Below are 21,857 nucleotides of genomic sequence, written 5' to 3' on the forward strand. Positions count from 1 at the left end.
CCCTGTGCACGACGCAGAGAGATGAGAAAGGAGAGCAATGGAGAGAGAGAGCACGAGGCGGAGAGAGAGAGAAAGAAAACAATTCTTTTTTTTTGAAAACACCAATATATTAAGTCAGCAAGCCGCCTCATTAAAAACCTTCCAGTCCCCTTCGGTACCCTGGTAAGGAAAAGAGTGCGTCTGGTACTTGCTGCTTTAAGAGTTTAGTACAGTTACATCGTTCAACACATCTGACATAACAGATGGAGGAGGATCATTATTCCAAATACAGAATTTTTTTGAATCAAAACTTAATCTAGCTTGGTTATGCGCCGTCTTATTTGCTTCTCTGGGACAATGTTGGAAAGATATTCTTCCAATTCTGCGAGCAATCTGAAAAAAGTCTGCCAGCACTGCTGAATAGGGACTCCAAAGTTCAATATCTCCATTGCAAGCAGTGATCAAGTCCATACTATCAGATTCCACCACTACAGGAGAACAGCCAATATTTTCCAGAAGTAACATGCCATTCTTCAATGCCATAGCTTCGGCAAAGGCTGGACTTAATATGTTCATCAAAGGCCAAGTCCCACCACCAATCACCTCACCATGATCATTCCTTATAATTGCTGCCGTAGACCCCAACCCATTAGGGAAAAAGCATGCATCTATATTCAGCTTATAGTGGTGAGCCGGGGGTTTACTCCAGATTATCGCCTTTGGTGTTGCTCCCTGTCCTGACAAAGAAAAATTCATGGTTAGAGCTTTTATGGAAAACGCCGAACTAAATGGTGAAGCAACCTTCTCTCCTTTCACCCCTTCTCGACGCTGCCACCAAATATACCATGCCGCCACCGCTACTGTTTCCTTCACACTGAGCGAACCAAGGACTGGTGAAAGATTCAAGTCAGCCCGGAGAATTTCTTCCAAAACAACACTCCCGGACCTGTCCAGTTTTGACCAGTGAGTTATAAAGTCATTCAAGCCTAATGCTGTCCAAACTTCCTTTGCTCGGCTACACGTGAACATCAAATGCATAATATCTTCAGCCCCCATCTTGCATATTGGGCATTGAGCTGGCACTTTAATATGGCGGTTAGCTAAAATTGCCATTCCTGGAATCAGACCATGTAAAGCTCTCCATATAAAGATTCTGATTTTGGGTGGAACTTGAAGTTTCCAAACAATACCCCACACTGGGTTACTTGACGATGAACTTTGGCTAGAGATGTGTAATAACCCAGAACATAGGAACAACGAAGGGTAGATTTAGAAATGGGATGTGCATTTCATCGCAAAACGGGGGAAATTTTCGCGCCTTATTGCAACTAAACCTAAGAGGGATCGAGGTTCTCTCTCATTTTGCACTTAGGGTTAGGCAATGTGAGTTAGGGAAATTTCGACATGATCTCTTTTGTATCTTGTTGATTTGGGGAATTGATTTCATTTGACAAGTGTTAATACATTTAACAATAAGCATTGAACAATATAAAAGTAGAATTCATAATTTAAAACACAACTTATGAATTCAAACAACTTTGAAGTTCAAATTGAATATTAAATACAATATTTAATTCAGAATTTAAATATTACATAAATCCAAAAGCTCATAAACAAAAACTTGAGCTTTATTGATCATCAACACAGAATACATAGTCTTTACAATATTCTTGATACAAGAATTGATGTACAATAATAACAGAAATAAAAATGAAGATTACAATTTGATTCCTAAACTAAAACCTAGACTATATAACTTGAAGTATATCTTCTGGTCATGTCCATTTTCAAAACCTGCAAGAAAAAGAACCAACACTAGCCAGAACATAAGTGTTAACACAATATTCAGTTTGGACAGTTAGCAAACAACACAATATTCAGTTTGGACAGAACCAAGTGACATGCACACTTGTGCTTGTCCAAAACCAGGACAGCACAAGATAAGGGCAGCAGCAGACCAAACCTGAGCACACACCAGGGGCTCAAGTTTCTGTAGGATAACGTAGCATAGAAAACAAAAATTTTCCTACCGCGAACACGCAATCCAAGCCAAGATGCAATCTAGAAGACGGTAGCAACGAGGGGGTATCGAGTCTCACCCTTGAAGAGATTCCAAAGCCTACAAGATGAGGCTCTTGTTGCTGCGGTAGACGTTCACTTGCCGCTTGCAAAAGCGCGTAGAAGATCTTGATCACGATCGGTTCCGGCGCCACGAACGGGCAGCACCTCCGTACTCGGTCACACGTTCGGTTGTTGATGAAGACGACGTCCACCTCCCCGTTCCAGCGGGCAGCGGAAGTAGTAGCTCCTCTTGAATCCGACAGCACGACGGCGTGGTGTCGGTGGTGGTGGAGAAGTCCGGCGGAGCTTCGCTAAGCGTGCGGGAAGTGGAGGAGCGAGGCGGCTAGGGTTTGGGGAGAGGGGGCGCCGGCCACTATAGGGGTGCGGCCACCTTGGTGGTGTTTGAGGTGGCCGGCCCCCTCCCCCTTGTCCCTCATTATATAGGTGGAACCCCAAGAGGTGGTGTCCAAGTCTTCGAATAAGACCCGAACCAAATCCTTCCATAGGAGGGGGTAATCCTAGCCCAACTAGGACTCCCACCCAAAGGTGGGATTCCCACCTCCCATGTGGGGGGGTGGCCGGCCCCTAAGGGGGAGTCCACTTGGGACTCCTCCCCCACTAGGGTTGGCCGGCCATGGGGGGTGGAGTCCCTTGTGGACTCCACCTTCCTTGGTGGTTTCTTCCGGACTTTTCTAGAACCTTCTAGAACCTTCCATAGAACCTTCCGCGACATTTTATTCACATAAAATGACATCCTATATATGAATCTTATTCTCCGGACCATTCCGGGACTCCTCGTGATGTCCGGGATCACATCCGGGACTCCGAACAAATATTCCAACTTCATTCCATATTCAAGAACTACCATTTCAACATCCAACTTTAAGTGTGTCACCCTACGGTTCGAGAACTATGCGGACATGGTTGAGTACTCACTCCGACCAATAACCAATAGCGGGATCCGGAGATCCATAATGGCTCCCACATATTCAACGATGACTTTAGTGATCGAATGAACCATTCACATACATTACCAATTCCCTTTGTCTCGCGATATTTTACTTGTCCGAGGTTTGATCTTCGGTATCACTCTATACCTTGTTCAACCTCGTCTCCGACAAGTACTCTTTTACTCGTACCGTGGTATGTGGTCTCTTATGAACTCATTCATATGCTTGCAAGACATTAGACGACATTCCACCGAGAGGGCCCGGAGTATATCTATCCGTCATCGGGATGGACAAATCCCACTATTGATCCATATGCCTCAACTCATACTTTCCGGATACTTAATCCCACCTTTATAGCCACCCATTTACGCAGTGGTGTTTGGTGTAATCAAAGTACCTTTCCGGTATAAGTGATTTACATGATCTCATGGTCATAAGGACTAGGTAACTATGTATCGAAAGCTTATAGCAAATAACTTAATGACGAGATCTTATGCTACGCTTAATTGGGTGTGTCCATTACATCATTCATATAATGATATAACCTTGTTATTAATAACATCCAATGTTCATGATTATGAAACTAATCATCCATTAATCAACAAGCTAGTTTAAGAGGCATACTAGGGACTTCTTGTTGTCTACATATCACACATGTACTAATGTTTCGGTTAATACAATTCTAGCATGATATATAAACATTTATCATAAACATAAAGATATAAATAATAACCACTTTATTATTGCCTCTAGGGCATATCTCCTTCAGTCTCCCACTTGCACTAGAGTCAATAATCTAGATTACATAGTAATATACCTAACACCCATGGCATTCGGTGTTGGTCATGCTTTGCCCTAGGGAGAGCTTTAGTCAACGGATCTGCTACATTCAGATCAGTGTGTACTTTGCAAATCTTTACTTCTCCATCTTCGATGTACTCGCGAATCGAGTGGTAACGCAGCTTGATATGCTTCAGCCTCTTGTGTGACCTTGGTTTTTGTGCATTGGCGATGGCACCCATGTTATCACAGTAAATGATTAATGGGTCCAATGCACTAGGAACCACACCGAGCTCTACAATGAACCTCTTCATCCATACCGCTTCTGATGAAGCCTCTGAAGCCGCTATGTACTCGATTCTCGTTGAAGACTTCGCCACCGTGCACTCGCTTCGAGCTTGCCCAGCTATCATGCAAGCACCATTCAATATAAACACGTACCCAGATTGTGACTTAGAGTCATCGGGATCGGTGTTCCAACTTGCATCGGTGTAACCGTTTACAACGAGCTCTTGGTCACCTCCATAACAAAGAAACATATCCTTAGTTCTTTTCAAGTACTTCGAGATATTCTTGACCGCTGTCCAGTGTTCCATTCCTGGATCACTTTGATATCTCGCTAGTCAAACTAACGAGCATGTGCTATATCCGGTCTAGTACATAGCATGGCATACATGATAGATCCCATCGCCGAGGCATAGGGGATATTATTCATCCTTTCTCTTTCTTCTGCCGTAGCCGGTCCTTGAGTCTTACTCAATACCTTGCCCGGTAACATAGGTAAGAACCCTTTCTTACTTTCGTCCATTCTAAATTTCTTTAGAATCTTGTCCGGATATGTACTCTGTGATAGCCCTATTAGGCGTCTTGATCTATCTCTATAAATCTTGATGCCTAATATATATGATGCTTCACCAAGGTCTTTCATTGAAAAACTATTATTCAAATAACCCTTAACACTGCTTAATAGTTCTATATCATTCCCGATCAATAATATGTCATCTACATATAATATCGGGAATGCTACGAGCTCCCACTCACTTTCTTGTAAATACGAGGCCTCTCCATGACACTCGTATAAACCCGAAGTCTTTGATCACCTTATCAAAGCGTCGGTTCCAACTTCTTGATGCTTGCTTCAGTCCATAGATTGAACGCTGAAGTTTGCATACTTTGTCAGCATTTTTAGGATCGACAAAACCTTTGGGTTGTACCATATACAACTCTTCCTCAATGTCTCCATTAAGGAACGCCGTTTTGACATCCATCCGCCAAATCTCATAATCGAAAAATGCAGCTATTGCTAACAAAATCCTCACAGATTTTAGCTTCGCTACCGGTGAGAAAGTCTCATCGCAAATCAACTCCTTGAATTTGTCGGAAACCCTTTGCGACAAGTCGAGCTTTATAGACAGTAATATTACCATCGGCATCTGTTTTTCTCTTGAAGATCCATTTATTCTCGACAGCCTTTCGGCTCTCGGGTAAGTCTACCAAAGTCCATACTTTGTTATCATACATGGATCCCATTTCGGATTTCATGGCTTCTTGCCATTTGTTGGAATCCGGGCTCATCATCGCTTCTTCATACGTCGCAGGGTCCTCATCATTGTTATCCACAATCATGACATTTAGACAAGGATCAAACCAATCAGGAGTGGTACGTTCCCTTGTCGATCCGCGAGGTTCGATAGTTTCCTCGTTCGAAGTTTCATGATCATTATCATTTGCTTCCTCTCGTTGCCGGTGTAGGCGGTACGAGTACAACTTCCGATGCTGCGCTACTCGATCAACGAGTATAGATTCATCAATCTCATCGAGTTCTACTTTTCTTCCAGATCACTTCTTTAGTGAGAAATTCTTTCTCAAGAAAGGTTCCGTTCTTAGCAACAAAGATTTTGCCTTCGGATCTGTGATAGAAAGTGTACCCTATAGTTTCCTTAGGGTATCCTATGAAGACGCATTTCTCCGCTTTGGGTTCTAGCTTGTCCGGTTGTAACCTTTTTACATAGGCTTCGCAACCCCAAACTTTCGAGGAACGACAGACTTAGGTTTCTTATTAAACCATAATTCATACGGTGTCGTTTCTACGGATTTTGATGGTGCTCTATTTAAAGTGAATGCGGTTGTCTCTAATGCATAACTCCAAAAAGATAACGGCAAATCGGTAAGAGACATCATAGAACGAACCATATCTAAGAGAGTTCGATTACGACGTTCGGACACACCGTTTCGTTGTGGTGTTCCCGGCGGTGTCAATTGTGAAAGTATTCCGCATTTCTTTAAATGCATGCCAAACTCATAACTCAGATATTCACCTCCACGATCAGATCGTAGAAATTTAATCTTCTTGTCACGTTGATTTTCTACTTCACTTTGGAATTCCTTAAACTTCTCGAAAGTTTCGGATTTATGTTTCATGAAATAGATATACCCATATCTACTCGGATCATCCGTGAAGGTTAGAACATAACGATAACCATCGCGCGATGCTACGCTCATTGGTCCGCACACATCGGTATGTATGATTTCCAATAAGTCGCAGCTCGCTCCATCATACCAGTAAAATGGAGTCTTAGTCATTTTTCCCATCGGACATGCTTCGCATCTATCAAGTGACTCAAAGTCAAGTGATTCTAGTAATCCATCGAGTATGGAGTTTCTTCATGCGTTTCACTCCAATATGACCAAGACGACAGTGCCACATATAAGTAGAATTATCATTCAATTTAATTCGCTTAGCATCAATGTTATGTATATACGTATCACTACTATCGAGATCTAACAGAAATAAGCCATTCTTTTGTGGTGCTCGACCATAAAAGATATTATTCATAAAAATAGAACAACCATTATTCTCAGACTTGAATGAATAACCGTCTTGCATTAAACAAGATCCGGATATAATGTTCATGCTCAACGCAGGTACATAATAACAATTATTTAGGCTTAAAACTAATCCCGAAGGTAGATGTAGAGGAAGTGTGCCGATTGCGATCACATTGACCTTGGATCCGTTTCCAACGCGCATCGTCACTTCATCCTTCGAGCGGTTGTCGTTTATTCTTTAGTTCCTGTTTCGAGTTACAAATATGAGCAACCGAACCGAGTATCAAATACCCGGGTACTAGAACGAGAACCGAGTGAAATGAACATCTATAACATGTATATCATATATACCTTCTTTCTTCTTCTTGACAAGGCCGCTCTTCGGATCAGCCGGATACTTGGAGCAATTACGCTTCCGAGTGTCCCTTCTCCTTGCAGTAATAGCACTCAAGCATCGGGCTTAGGGCCGTTCTTAGGTTTCACGAGAGGCGTGGCAGCTTTCTTGCCACCCTTCTTGAATTTTCCCTTAGACTTGCCCCTGTTTCTTGAAACCGGTGGTCTTGTTGACCATCAACACTTGGTGCTCTTTCTTGATCTCAATCTCAGCAGCTTTTAGCATGCCAAAGAGTTCGAGTAACTCCTTGTTCATGTTCTGCATATTGTAGTTCATCACAAAGTTCTTGTAACTTGGTGGCGATGATTGAAGGACACGATTAATCCCCGATCCGTTAGGAATCACTATTCCCAAGTCACCGAGTTTCTTCGCATGCCCGGTCATGGCGAGCATGTGCTCACTAACGGAGCTGCCTTCTTCCATCATACAGACTGAAAAATTGTTTCGATGCTTCATAGCATTCCACGGCCGCATGAGTCTCAAAAATAGTCTTCAACTCTTTCATCAACTCATGAGGATCGTGGTGCTCAAAACGTTTTTGAAGATCGGATTCCGGATCGCATAAGATGGCACACCGAACTTGAGAGTACCGAGTTTTCCGAGTCGCGTAAACAGCTTTTACTTCATCGGTTTCAGTTTCAGCAGGAGGGTCACCTAGCGGTGCATCAAGCACATATTGCAGATTTCCGCCGGAGAGGAAGATCCTCACATGACTGGAACCGAGTCGGTGAAGTTGCTACCGTTGCTCTTAAGCTTTTCTTTCTCTAGGAACCGGTTAAAATTGATTGGGGACGCCATCTCTACAACATATATTTGCAATAGTTTAGACTAAGTTTATGACAAATTGAGTTCAAATTTTAATTCTACATAATTAAAAAACTAGATGAACTCCCACTCAAAACAATATCCCTCGCATTGTCTTAGTGATCACACGAACCAAATCCACCGCACCAAAACCCGATCATCACGAGAAAAGGTGTGATTTCTTTGGCGAACACTCAAAGTGTTCATCATATCAACCATATGATTCATGCTCTACCTTTCGGTATCATGTGTTCCGAGACCATGTCCGTACATGCTAGGCTCGTCAAGGCCACCTTAGTATCCGCATGTGCAAAACTGTCTTGCACCCGTTTGTATGTACTTATTGAATCTATCACACCCGATCATCACGAGATGCTTCGAAACGACAAGACTTGATAACGGTGCTACTAAGGATGAACACTTTATTATCTTGAGATTTTAGTGAGGGATCATCTTATAATGCTACCGTCGCGATCTAAGCAAAATAAGATGCATAAAAGGATTAACATCACATGCAGTTCATATGTGATATGATATGGCCCTTTTGTCTTTGCGCCTTTGATCTTCATCTCCAAAGCACGGACATGATCTCCATCATCTTCGGGCATGATCTCCATCATCGTCGGCGAAGCACCAAGGTCAATGGCGCCGTCTTCATGATTGTCCTCCATGTAGCAACTATTACAACTACTTTGAAATACTACTCAACATGAAATTTAAAGACAACCATAAGGCTCTCGCCGGTTGCCACAATACAATAATGATCATCTCATACATATTCATCATCACATTATGGCCATATCACATCACCAAACCCTGCAAAAACAAGTTAGACGCTCTCTAATTTGGTTTGCATATTTTACGTGGTTTAGGGTTTTTCGATATAGATCTAATCTACCTACGAACATGAACCACAACGTTGATACTAATGTTGTCAATAGAAGAGTAAATTGAATCTTTACTATAGTAGGAGAGACGGACACCCGCAAAGCCTCTTATGCAATACAAGTTGCATGTCGAACGAGGAACAAGTCTCATGAACGCGGTCATGTAAAGTTAGTCCGAGCCGCTTCATCCCACTATGCCATAAAGATGCAAAGTACTCAACTAAAGATAACAAGAGCATCAACGCCCACAAACCATTGTGTTCTACTCGTGCAACCATCTATGCATAGACACGGCTCCGATACCACTCGTAGGATAACGTAGCATAGAAAACAAAAATTTTCCTACCGCGAACACGCAATCCAAGCCAAGATGCAATCTAGAAGACGGTAGCAACGAGGGGGTATCGAGTCTCACCCTTGAAGAGATTCCAAAGCCTACAAGATGAGGCTCTTGTTGCTGCGGTAGACGTTCACTTGCCGCTTGCAAAAGCGCGTAGAAGATCTTGATCACGATCGGTTCCGGCGCCACGAACGGGCAGCACCTCCGTACTCGGTCACACGTTCGGTTGTTGATGAAGACGACGTCCACCTCCCCGTTCCAGCGGGCAGCGGAAGTAGTAGCTCCTCTTGAATCCGACAGCACGACGGCGTGGTGTCGGTGGTGGTGGAGAAGTCCGGCGGAGCTTCGCTAAGCGTGCGGGAAGTGGAGGAGCGAGGCGGCTAGGGTTTGGGGAGAGGGGGCGCCGGCCACTATAGGGGTGCGGCCACCTTGGTGGTGTTTGAGGTGGCCGGCCCCCTCCCCTTGTCCCTCATTATATAGGTGGAACCCCAAGAGGTGGTGTCCAAGTCTTCGAATAAGACCCGAACCAAATCCTTCCATAGGAGGGGGTAATCCTAGCCCAACTAGGACTCCCACCCAAAGGTGGGATTCCCACCTCCCATGTGGGGGTGGCCGGCCCCCTAAGGGGGAGTCCACTTGGGACTCCTCCCCCACTAGGGTTGGCCGGCCATGGAGGTGGAGTCCCTTGTGGACTCCACCTTCCTTGGTGGTTTCTTCCGGACTTTTCTAGAACCTTCTAGAACCTTCCATAGAACCTTCCGCGACATTTTATTCACATAAAATGACATCCTATATATGAATCTTATTCTCCGGACCATTCCGGGACTCCTCGTGATGTCCGGGATCACATCCGGGACTCCGAACAAATATTCCAACTTCATTCCATATTCAAGAACTACCATTTCAACATCCAACTTTAAGTGTGTCACCCTACGGTTCGAGAACTATGCGGACATGGTTGAGTACTCACTCCGACCAATAACCAATAGCGGGATCCGGAGATCCATAATGGCTCCCACATATTCAACGATGACTTTAGTGATCGAATGAACCATTCACATACATTACCAATTCCCTTTGTCTCGCGATATTTTACTTGTCCGAGGTTTGATCTTCGGTATCACTCTATACCTTGTTCAACCTCGTCTCCTGACAAGTACTCTTTTACTCGTACCGTGGTATGTGGTCTCTTATGAACTCATTCATATGCTTGCAAGACATTAGACGACATTCCACCGAGAGGGCCCTGAGTATATCTATCCGTCATCGGGATGGACAAATCCCACTATTGATCCATATGCCTCAACTCATACTTTCCGGATACTTAATCCCACCTTTATAGCCACCCATTTACGCAGTGGTGTTTGGTGTAATCAAAGTACCTTTCCGGTATAAGTGATTTACATGATCTCATGGTCATAAGGACTAGGTAACTATGTATCGAAAGCTTATAGCAAATAACTTAATGACGAGATCTTATGCTACGCTTAATTGGGTGTGTCCATTACATCATTCATATAATGATATAACCTTGTTATTAATAACATCCAATGTTCATGATTATGAAACTAATCATCCATTAATCAACAAGCTAGTTTAAGAGGCATACTAGGGACTTCTTGTTGTCTACATATCACACATGTACTAATGTTTCGGTTAATACAATTCTAGCATGATATATAAACATTTATCATAAACATAAAGATATAAATAATAACCACTTTATTATTGCCTCTAGGGCATATCTCCTTCAGTTTCAGCATATGAGAGCACACAGCTCAAGTGTGCTGGGCAGCAACAGCAAGGCCATGCATCAGCTTAGTCACGAAAGCATGCCAGGCTTGTGTGTCAATGCAGAGAGAGAAGTAGGGATCATATAAAAGGAGCACAAACCCTAGAACCAGTGACCAGTCGACCAGATAAGATCACCAGGTAAGGGTGAAGCAAAAACAAGCATAGTTCATCTGTTCTTGAGCAAGAACAGAACCAACACACACAACTCCTCAAGCCACCAGAGATCATGGTGACCTAGAAGATCATCCAAGCTCGGGAGGTGAAGGGCTGTGAACAAACCCAAGTCTGCATCAACAAAGCATTACTTTCTACGAGCTGGAACAAGGTATACCTAGTTCCTGGAAGAGATCCAATGGATCTAATCCATCATATGCATAAGCATGGGATGAGCAGATGCTCATATGGGTAGATCATCACTTGGTTTTCACCAAGGATTACTGCCAGTCAAAAGCTACTAAGACAGAAACCATCCAGATACAAATCATGTGCACAGAAGCTAGAAAGCATGCACAGATGCACACTAGCAAGATCACATGCACGAGATAGCACCGATGAGATAGCATAGATTAGCAGCTAAGACTACACAAAAGATCCTAAGCAAGCAACCATCAGAAACCCTAGATTTCTTCACAGGCAAGCATATTGGCATTCATACTTACTATGATCCCCTAATATGCAAGCAAAGTTGAGTAGCCAACAAGATCCAACCAACTAGGTGAGCAACCACTCAGTAGCAAGGCTACTGAGGTCACATCACACTTAGCACCAAATAAGAGCAAGACAAATAGATCACATCACTATCCAGAAATGGATTCAGAGTTTAATTGCTTGTAAAAGAATCATGAACAGCAAACTCATATTCAAGCAAGACATTTAAATCATCACTGCATAAGCAGTTCATCATAATTAAGTAATCTAAGCATGAATTTATCACAGATCCATGCTAAGTATGACAGCAGCATACTGTTAAGCAATACAATTTAATTCATAGCCACTAGAGCAAGTCTAGATAGCTAAAAGTAAGCAACAACGACAAGTAAGTCAACAGATACGGTGATGCTTGAGCATCAGCATCACCGGACAAGTGAATCATTTAACCACGGTATTAGCCGAGTAAGCCATCATCGACAATCAATTGATCAAATGGATCAATTATAGCAAGCCCGACTACACGAGAAAGTTAGCCAACAGGCAAGGAATGATCCAATGGATCATTAGCTTGCAGAATTAGTACTGAATCATATCACAGGCACCTCTGGCACACACACCAGTGTCACAGATGCAACACAGGTACACCTAGGCAAGCAAGTATGATAAACCAGTAAGCATAGCAAGACCATAAGCATGAACAGCAGGGTATGTCAAGCCAAAGCAAGCACAGTAGAGCAGGGCAAGTGTAGAGCAAGCTAGAAGTAGCAAGAGAAGCAAGCCTAGCATGAACAGCAAGCAAATCGACATGTGCCGATATCGATGAATCGGTAATCCGACCATGAGCGTGCAAGAAACCGAAGCACGGGCAGGGTTGCACAGGCAATAGCATGGCTCTAGATGGTCACAAGACCACCGGAGAGCAACAGATCATGAGGAGGAAGAAGAACGGTGGCAAGGGAGGCGCACGAAGAGAAGGAGGAGGAGCGAGAGGACCTTACCCGCGCCCGGAGGGCGAAGCTATGGCATGGCGAGGCGGTGCCCGCGCGGCCATAGCGAGCCGCAAAGCCGGGGAAGTCGCCGGCGTTACGCTGACGAACACCACCACAAGCAGCACAGCATGGAGACGACGGCACAGGCGCTGCAAGCAGCACCCGCGCCAGGTCGGTCTCGGAGGCGCACACGTCGACGGCGAAGGCGAGAGCTCGTCGGAGACCACCAGATCGCCCATGGCGATTCTCCACGAGATCCAGATGGAGGCGATTCGCCAGGAGAGGACGAGAAGGGAAAACGGCGCGGACACGATCGATAGATCTGCTCGCGGCGGTTCAGGAGCGGTAGGTGGCTACGGCGGAGGAGGCCGGCGATGGCCGGAGCAGGGCGGCGGCCATGGCGGCGACGCCATCGCCACGGGAGTCGCAGGAGCCTAGGGTTAGGGACGAAGAGAGTGAGAGGGCCGAGTGAGTGAGTGAGTGAGTGGGTGGGCCGTTCGGCGCCACCAAGCCACTATGGGGCAAGCCGTAATGGGCTGTCCCATGGGCTTTGAGTATTGGGCTGGGCCCAATAGGGGCCAGGGGCATTTTTGTCTTTTAACAATTATTAAAAGACCAGAACTTTGCCAATTTTTAATAAATAAAATACAATTATAAAAATCCATTAAAAATTGGATTTATGAATGAAAAATAAATCTTAACCAGAATAAAATATGAAATGGAATTTATGGAACAAATTCAAAATTATGAATTTTCAGAATTTAAATAATAACTTGGAATTTAAATTATTATTTCCTTGTATTTAAAATTCAAGGAAAAATCTCAAATAAGTTCAAATACTTATTTTCCAACATTTCAAAATGAGATTCTATTATTCCAAGTCATTTCTTTTGAACACGGGAATTTTTCCCAGAAAACTACTATATTTCTTTTTATTCCAAAAACTATAGAGGTAACTCTATAATTTCAAATTATTTTGGAATGACTAAGGTAATTATTAAGTAAAAATCATTTTACTTTGAATTGTTGTACTTTGTGTGAATTACAATAATTAATACTTTTAAATCAATTGTAAATTACCGTCAAAGGTATAAATCTCAAATACAACCCTAAATTGTAATAAATCAATGGGGTAAAGGGATTCAACATAAATTAATACATCCATGATTGCATTATTTGGATTTTTATAACATTGTCCTTACCGGACAATGATGCTTCTTACAGAACCCGAGGTCCAGGTTCCATCAACTGCATTGAACTGCACTATCTCGCAGTCCACAGGCAAGTTCACCCTTGCTCATATCAACTTGATTATTTTCTACTTTAATGCAAAGCTATATACTTATCATTCCCGCATCGCAAATGAAATGTTATTTTCCAACTATGAATATGACTATGTGGATGGCAATGGAACCATGGTATGTGTTGATATGGTGGAGGTTCCATTGCAATGGGTTATATCACCCTAGGATTAATTACCAATGCCGTCCAGTGATTCTAGCGCCGTACAAACCGCGTTGACCATGAGATCTATAATGGCTCGGGGAAGCCAGTCGTATCTTTTCCCTTCGCACGCCAACGGATTGGTAGAGCCGGCGGGGTGTTGGAGGCACCGCCGTAGGTTGGGATAGCCTTTTAAATCCCCATCCATTAGTGATGATGGCTCTACGATCTATGAAGGATTGTCCAAAGTACACCATGAGTAAAGCCGTATTATCGGGGAAGTCTATCGGGGGTGTGCGGGTGGACAAAAGGGTGGGTTTGCGGTCGCGGAGAAGGCGGTGTGGGCTTGGATCTTTATACCCGGCCTCACACCAAAGGAAGTGTGAACGGGGGCAAGTCCCGCGGATGGCAAAAAGGGTGAGATCTCTTGTGGGAAAAGTAACGCACCTCCGCGAGTGTATCAAATTGTGGTCTGTCACTCCTTGTTCCGGGAAGGAACTGCGAACGCGCGGAGAAAGGAACTCCACGAAGTTCTAGTCAACTCGTGAAGACCGACGGGCATAGTTTTCATAATAAAAGCAACCTTTTGAAGAAATGATTGCGAAACATGCATTGACCGGAGATTTCCCGATCAATGGTCGTAGCTAGTGCATCAAACACCTTTTTATTCTTTTAGAACTTGCCGAGTACCTCTCGTACTCACTTTCTTCCGACACCCTTGCTAGACTCGTGATCCGGAAGTGGAGGCCATCAACGATGGAGCACCGGAGGGAAGCTACGAGCTGGTCTACGAAGAACCCGATCTTACCGGCGGAGTGGAAGGCGTAGACTATGGGATAGTCTACGGACCGGACGACTACGGAGGTGGAGGAGTAGTGACATACCCTAGCATCATAGAGCCGAGCAACGTAGAACTTACCTAAATAAGTTGTTGAGCTCTCTTTTATATTGTTATGAGTTGTAATCATACTTAAGTAGTATCTTAGGGTGTTCTCATAGGACCTGTGAGAATACCAACTTGTTAAGACAATGTTTGTAATAAAGTATGGAGTGTTATGACCTGCAATGTTTCTGTTGTACCACTCTGAGGGATATGGCAAATTGTGAAGAAGTCCCTTCGCAAAGATCATATCAACGACTTGTATACTACAACATGCGAGTGGTATGCTCGGGTCACCGCAGCTCGGTATCAGAGCAAATGTTGCGACCTTAGGTTGGAAAGACCTAGTATAGGGAAGAAACCTGTAGGAGTCTAGTAGAAATAGTAAAGGATTCTCTAGAAGTATGGTGATTATTCACTTGAGAATAGCAAAACCATATATTTTAGTGCGATAATTCTTTATTATAGCTATTATGATGCATTATCACTACTAATATTCTGTTTTTGTATACAGCCATAATGGCGAACACTTTTCCTAAGAGGACTTTGAGGAAGGTTGAGGGTTGGCTTGGTGATTATGATGGACCAATAACGGCTCTCCCGTGTGGGATGTCGAAGGAACTTCATTGCGATCCACGGATACCTGTTATCAAGTATACTTACTATGATGGGGAAATCCTAGCCAAGTGCGAGTATCGGTCCAACTACCGGAAAAGCTGCCGATGAGTCGTATAATGCCATACGGAGAAGCCAAAACTATCACCACAGACCTATCATATGGGCCTATTCAAGGCAATCCTTGAGATAAGGCAACACAAGTCGATAGAACTCCTATGTTCGAGTTTTCTCATATACCTCATGCCGAGGAAGATGAGGATCCCACTCTTAATCATTTGGTGTTAGCACACGTAAGTCCCGAAGCTGCAGCACAGACACATGGATAGCTCGTAAGTCTTTATTGACCACGATGTATCTTTTACACATGAAGATGAGAGGTGAGATTGACCACATGCTAGCTGAGTTCACGGACCCTGATAAAGTCCAAACTCGGATGCGAGATTTGAGGGCACAACCACAACATACTACACCCTTCTTTAACCCAGACAGTGATGTAGATTTGAGTGACCAGTGGTTCAAGAGAAATCTACCTACAAGAGATCCACTTACACCTAACTTTGTTCCGCACTACCCACACGTGTCAGCATCATATGATACTGGATATGGGGGAGACCACTCATGGAACATAAATTGCTCGGAGTCACCAATCGAGAACTCGACGGGTTGGCGTTTCGGGGAACCTTTTGATGATGAGGAGGAGCCAATTCCATCTGATACAGGAGATGAGAGTGGTGGGGTTACCCAACCCTACGGGCAGGAAGAGAAAGGTACTGATTCCATTTCTTTAGATTTGGAGATGGGATTATCTAAACCATCACGAGTACGAAGTAGGTGAGAGTTCGGGAACCAAGAAAAAGAAGAAGAAGAAGATGAGGGGTCGGGTGAATAGGAATCCTTCATGGATGACCGAAGAAGGAGGTATGCATCCTACCGGGGATATGTACGAGTCATTGTCTAGCTACTTAGGCATGACCGATCTCTGTCTCGGCACTTCGTCCGATTCAGATTACATACCTACCGGAAGGACCTTTGTTCCGGATGGTGTCCGAAAGACAAGTCGCGTATGCCGGATGGACCCCGGGGATGTACGCGAGAGGCGAGCTATGATGATGGGGAGTAGAGCTCCAAGGAAGAATAAAGTAATCTAGGTGGTATTGTAATAGAACGTATTTTAAATTCCCGTTGGCTTGGGCTTTGAGCCAAATAAGTGGTTTATATATACCACATGTAATATACGTTTGTGAGTGTGTTATGTATTATACGGTGTATATACATAATAAATGTTTGTTTTGGATTTGCTTCTTGATTTTATTGTGTGACTAGTTCTGGGCAATGAGTTGAGCTCAGAAAACATTTGCATGGTGTAATTATGAGTAATCGCTCTTTGTTACAGGACTAGGGGGAAATGGCGTTAGTAGAAACCGAAGAGGCTCGCAGAGAGCGGGAAGAAAGAGAGAAAGAGGAGGCAGATGCAGCAGCTAGAGCAGAGAACGCACCACCACCACCACACCCAATGTTGCACCCGGACTTCCAACGAGTATATGAGGTCAATGGAGGAAGATAGGAGGCGTTACCAGGAAAGCCAGAACAAGAACATGCAAGATTTATTTACCCATGTCATCAATGATAGGGGTAATGAAGGCAAGGGAGTAACACTATCGGACTTCCAAAATGCAAGACCACTACCATTTACATCAGCTCCAGAACCAATGGACGCTGAAGATTGGCTCATGGATACGGAGCGGAAGTTGAAGACCGTTGGTTGCAACGATGAGGAGAAGATTAGATATACCACTTATCTGTTGTCAGGACCAGCAGCATCATGGTGGGAGAACCTTGTAGCAGTACACCCTCCAGATAAGGTATTTACCTGGGAGGAGTTCAAGAAGAAGTTTCGGGATGCTCATGTTCCGGACAGCGTGGTGGAGCTGAAGAAGAGGGAGTTTGAAGAACTGAGACAGAATCATTGCACCAATCATGCGAGTATGTTCGGGATTTCAATAGGTTATCCAGATATGCACCCGAGGATGTGGATACGAGAGGAGAAGCGGAAGAAGCGGTTCATGAAAGGCATGAATCCATACATGAAGATGCAACTGAGGTTGGCACGGACTGCCGAATTCCAGGAACTGATTGACTCGGCAATCACTTTCGAGGATGATTACCGGCAAGTCCAAGAGGATAGAAGGAAGAGGGCTCGTATAGAGCCAAGGAAGTACCCAATTAGTAAACCAATACCTGATCGGAGTTTCAAACCTCGATACCGACCTACTACTGGTAGTCAATACAACCGGGGAGGTCAGAGCCAGAACCCAATCAACCAGGTCATCTGCAACAATTGTGGCCTAAAGGGTCATTTGCAGAAGGATTGTCAGAAACCCAGAATCATTTGTTATGGTTGTGGGAAGGATGGACACATCAAGCCGGAGTGTCCAAACAAGTCGTCGTGGAGCGGACAGAGCTCTGGAGGACGAGGTGGAAACAACAACAACAACAACAACAACCGCAACAACAACAACAACAACAACAACAACAACAACCGCAACTACAACTACAACAACAAGAAGGGAAAGCCTTATGGAAAGCTGAATTGCACATCTTTGGAACAAGCGGAAGAGTCGGATCAAACAGTCTTAGGTACGCTAAGCATTCTTACTCATCCTGGCAAAGTATTATTTGATACGGGAGCAACCACATCATTTCTTGCATTGGAGTTTGTGGAAAAATTCGGGCTTAGATGTTCTAAGTTAGAAACTCCTATAACTGTTCTATCCGCGGGGGGAACGATCTTAGTAACCCACGTGAAAGAAGCACAAGTCCTAACCATATGTGACTGTGTGTATTTCGCGGACCTATTCATCATACCCATGAAGGACATATCTGTCATCCTAGGGATGGACTGGTTGACAGAAAATGGAGCGGTGATTAACTGTGGAGACAAAACAGTATCACTTCGCGACTCCATCGGAGGTCGAATAGTGTTCCAAGGAGATAAGTACAGTGAGTTGGAGATCGGATTGGAACTAAATAGTCTAAAGGAAGTGAGAATTGAAGATATTCCTGTAGTGAATGAGTTTAAGGATGTATTTCCTAAGGAACTACCGGGAATGCCACCCGATAGAGAGATAGAATTCACAATCGATCTGATTCCAGGCACAGCACCAATAGCACAACCACCATATAAGATGGGGCCAAAGGAGTTAGTGGAACTGAAAGCTCAGATAGATGAACTGGAACAAAAGGGATTTATTCAAGAAAGTGTGTCACCATGGGGTACACCAGTTATTTTTGTGGATAAAAGGGATGGAGGAAAGAGAATGTGTGGAGACTACAGAAATTTGAACAATGTCACTATCAAGAACAAGTATCCTTTACCCGAATTCAAGATCTTTTTGATCAAGTTCAAGGAGCGAGAGTCTTCTCGAAGATAGATTTAAGGTCGGGATACCATCAAATCAAGATCAAGAAGGAAGATGTACCAAAAACAGCGTTTGTATCGTGTATGGACACCATGAATACTTGGTTGTACCATTTGGACTAACAAATGCACCAGCAATTTTCATGAATTTGATGAACAAGATATTCATGAAGTACTTGGACAAGTTTGTGATAGTGTTCATAGATGATATTCTAATCTATTCCAAAGATAAAGAAGAACATGCCAAGCATTTGAAGATAGTTCCGCAAACTTTGAGAGAACATCGGCTATATGCCAAGTTCAGCAAGTGCAAATTTTGGTTAGATAGTGTTGAATTTCTTGGACATGTCATAACCAAAGAAGGCATAGCGGTGAATCCAAGCAAGGTTCGGTCCGTATTGGAATGGAAATCACCTAAAAATGCTAAGGAGATACGAGGATTTCTTGGTATGGCAGGCTACTATCGGAGATTCATAGAGGGATTTTCGAAGATTGCAGGACCAATGACCAAGTTACTCAAGAAAAATACTCCATTTGTGTGGACAGATGAGTGTGAAGCCAGCTTCCAAACACTCAAAGATAAGTTAACCACAGCACCGGTATTAGCAGTTCCTGAACCAGGAAAGGATTATACGGTGTATTGTGATGCTTCCAAGAATGGACTTGGATGTGTTCTGATGCAAGATCGGAAGGTAATAGCTTATGGATCAAGGCAGTTGAAACCCCATGAACACAACTACCCAGTACATGATTTAGAGTTAGCGGCAGTTGTATATGCTCTGAAGAGTTGGAGACAATTTCTATACGGATCCAAGTGTGAGTTATACACCGATCATAAAAGTTTGAAATATTTCTTCACCCAGAAGGAATTAAACATGAGGCAGAAGAGGTGGTTAGAGTTGATTAAGGATTACGACCTTAAGATCAACGATACCCCAGGCAAGGCTAATGTAGTAGCAGATGCCTTAAGCAGAAAGAGTACGGAGAATCAACCTAGGGAATGGGAGATTCCAAAGGAACTTCGGAGAGAGCTAGAGGATGCTCAGATTTTGTTTATTCAAGGTGATGTTAAGAGAAGTGTAGCAACCATGAGGATTATGGATGAGATGTATTCAGATTTGAAATATGAGATTATCCGAAAGCAAGCGGATGATTTGTTCATCCAAGAGGAAATCAAGAGGATTGGAGAAGGAAAACCATCAGAATTCCATCTAGGGGATTTTGATTCATTATACTTCCGAAAAGGATCCGTATACCGGATGATCCTAAGTGAAGTCAATCATATTAAAGGAAGCACATGAAACCCCTTATTCAATACATCCGGGAAGTACTAAAATGTATATGGATTTGAAGGAAATGTTCCGGTGGAATAACATGAAAAGAGAAATAGCACAATATGTTTCGGAATGTCATACATGTCAACGAGTGAAGGCAGAACATCGTAGTCTGCGGGATTACTCAAACCACTAGAGATACCGGAATGGAAATGGGATGAAATCGGAATGGATTTTGTTACTGGTCTACCAATGACTAGTAAGAAGAAGGATATGATATGGGTAATAGTGGACAGGCTTACCAAGAGTGCTCACTTCATAGTCGTAAACACAAAAGATACTGCAGAAAAGCTTGTGGATATATATGTGAAGGAGATTGTGAGTAAGCATGGAGTACCAAAGAAGATAGTCTCAGATAGAGGTTCAATTTTCACATCAGCATTCTGGAAACAACTACAAGAATATTTGGGATCCAAGCTAGATTTCGGTACGACGATATCATCCACAAACCGGAGGACAAACCGAAAGAACCAATCGGATACTTGAAGACATGCTTAGAGCTTGTGCTGCGAACTTTGGAGGTTCGTGGGAGGATCATTTACCTTTAGCGGAATTCTCATATAACAATAGTTATCAGAGTAGTATTCAGATGGCACCGTACGAAGCATTGTACGGAAGGAAGTGTAGATCACCAATTTGTTGGTTTGAAACCGGAGAAAACAAGGAGTTTACACCGGATTACATCAAAGAGAGACAAGACGTCATCGAGGTGATCCGGGATAGACTCAAAATAGCTCAGAGTCGTCAGAAGAGTTACGCCGACTTAAAGAGAAGAGATTGGGAACCAAAAGTGGGAGACATGGTTTATCTGAAGGTTAGCCCAATGAAAGGACTTAAGAGGTTCGGAGTGAAAGGAAAGTTAAGCCCTCGATATATTGGACCATTTAAGATAATCAGTCAGAATCGAGGAACAGCTTTTGAGTTGGAGTTACCAGCACAACTAAGTCAAGTTCATAATGTATTTCATGTATCACAACTCAGAAAATGTTTGAAAGCACCGGATGATCCTATCACATATGAGGAAATAGAATTGCAATCTGATTTAACTTATGTGGAAAGACCAGAAAAGATCTTAGAAGTACAATGGAAGAAGTTAAGGAACAGGGCAATCAAATACTGTAAAGCTGTCGTTGCCGTGCGGCGTGCTAAAACTGCACGGCAAAGGCTTTGCCGTGCGTCGATTTCTTTGCCGTGCGCTAACAGCCTCTGCCGTGCGCGCAGCCTTTGCCGTGCGGCGTGTGTCTCTGCCGAGCGGGTAGCCTTTACCGTGCGCCGTTTCTAAATACGCACGGCAAAGCCTTATTTTGGAATTAAAAAAAATACTATTCATCACTGCCTGCGTGCCGCTGCGCTCCCGAGCCGCCGCCGCCGGCGCCGGACCGCCGTCCGCGTAGCTGCGCATCACCACGCCACGCCGTCGTCGCTTCCAGGTTGCCGCCCGCCAGGTCGTTGTCGCTTCGCATCGTCGTGCGCCGGGCCGAGGCCGCCGTCGTCGCGTCCGAGTCACCGCGCCAGGCCGTCGCTGCACGCTAGGCCACCGTCGTGTCCGTGTCTTCGTGCGCCGGGCGGAGGCTGTCGTCGTCGCGTCACGGGTCACCGCGCGCCAGGCCACCGTCGCATTCGCGTCGCCGTGCGCCAGGCCGAAGCCGCCGTCATCGCGTCCGGGTCGCCGCGTGCCGGCCGCCTGTCGCGCCCGTCTCGCCATG

This window comes from Lolium rigidum, chromosome 1 (genome assembly GCF_022539505.1).
Source record: "Lolium rigidum isolate FL_2022 chromosome 1, APGP_CSIRO_Lrig_0.1, whole genome shotgun sequence".
NCBI lineage: Eukaryota > Viridiplantae > Streptophyta > Magnoliopsida > Poales > Poaceae > Lolium > Lolium rigidum.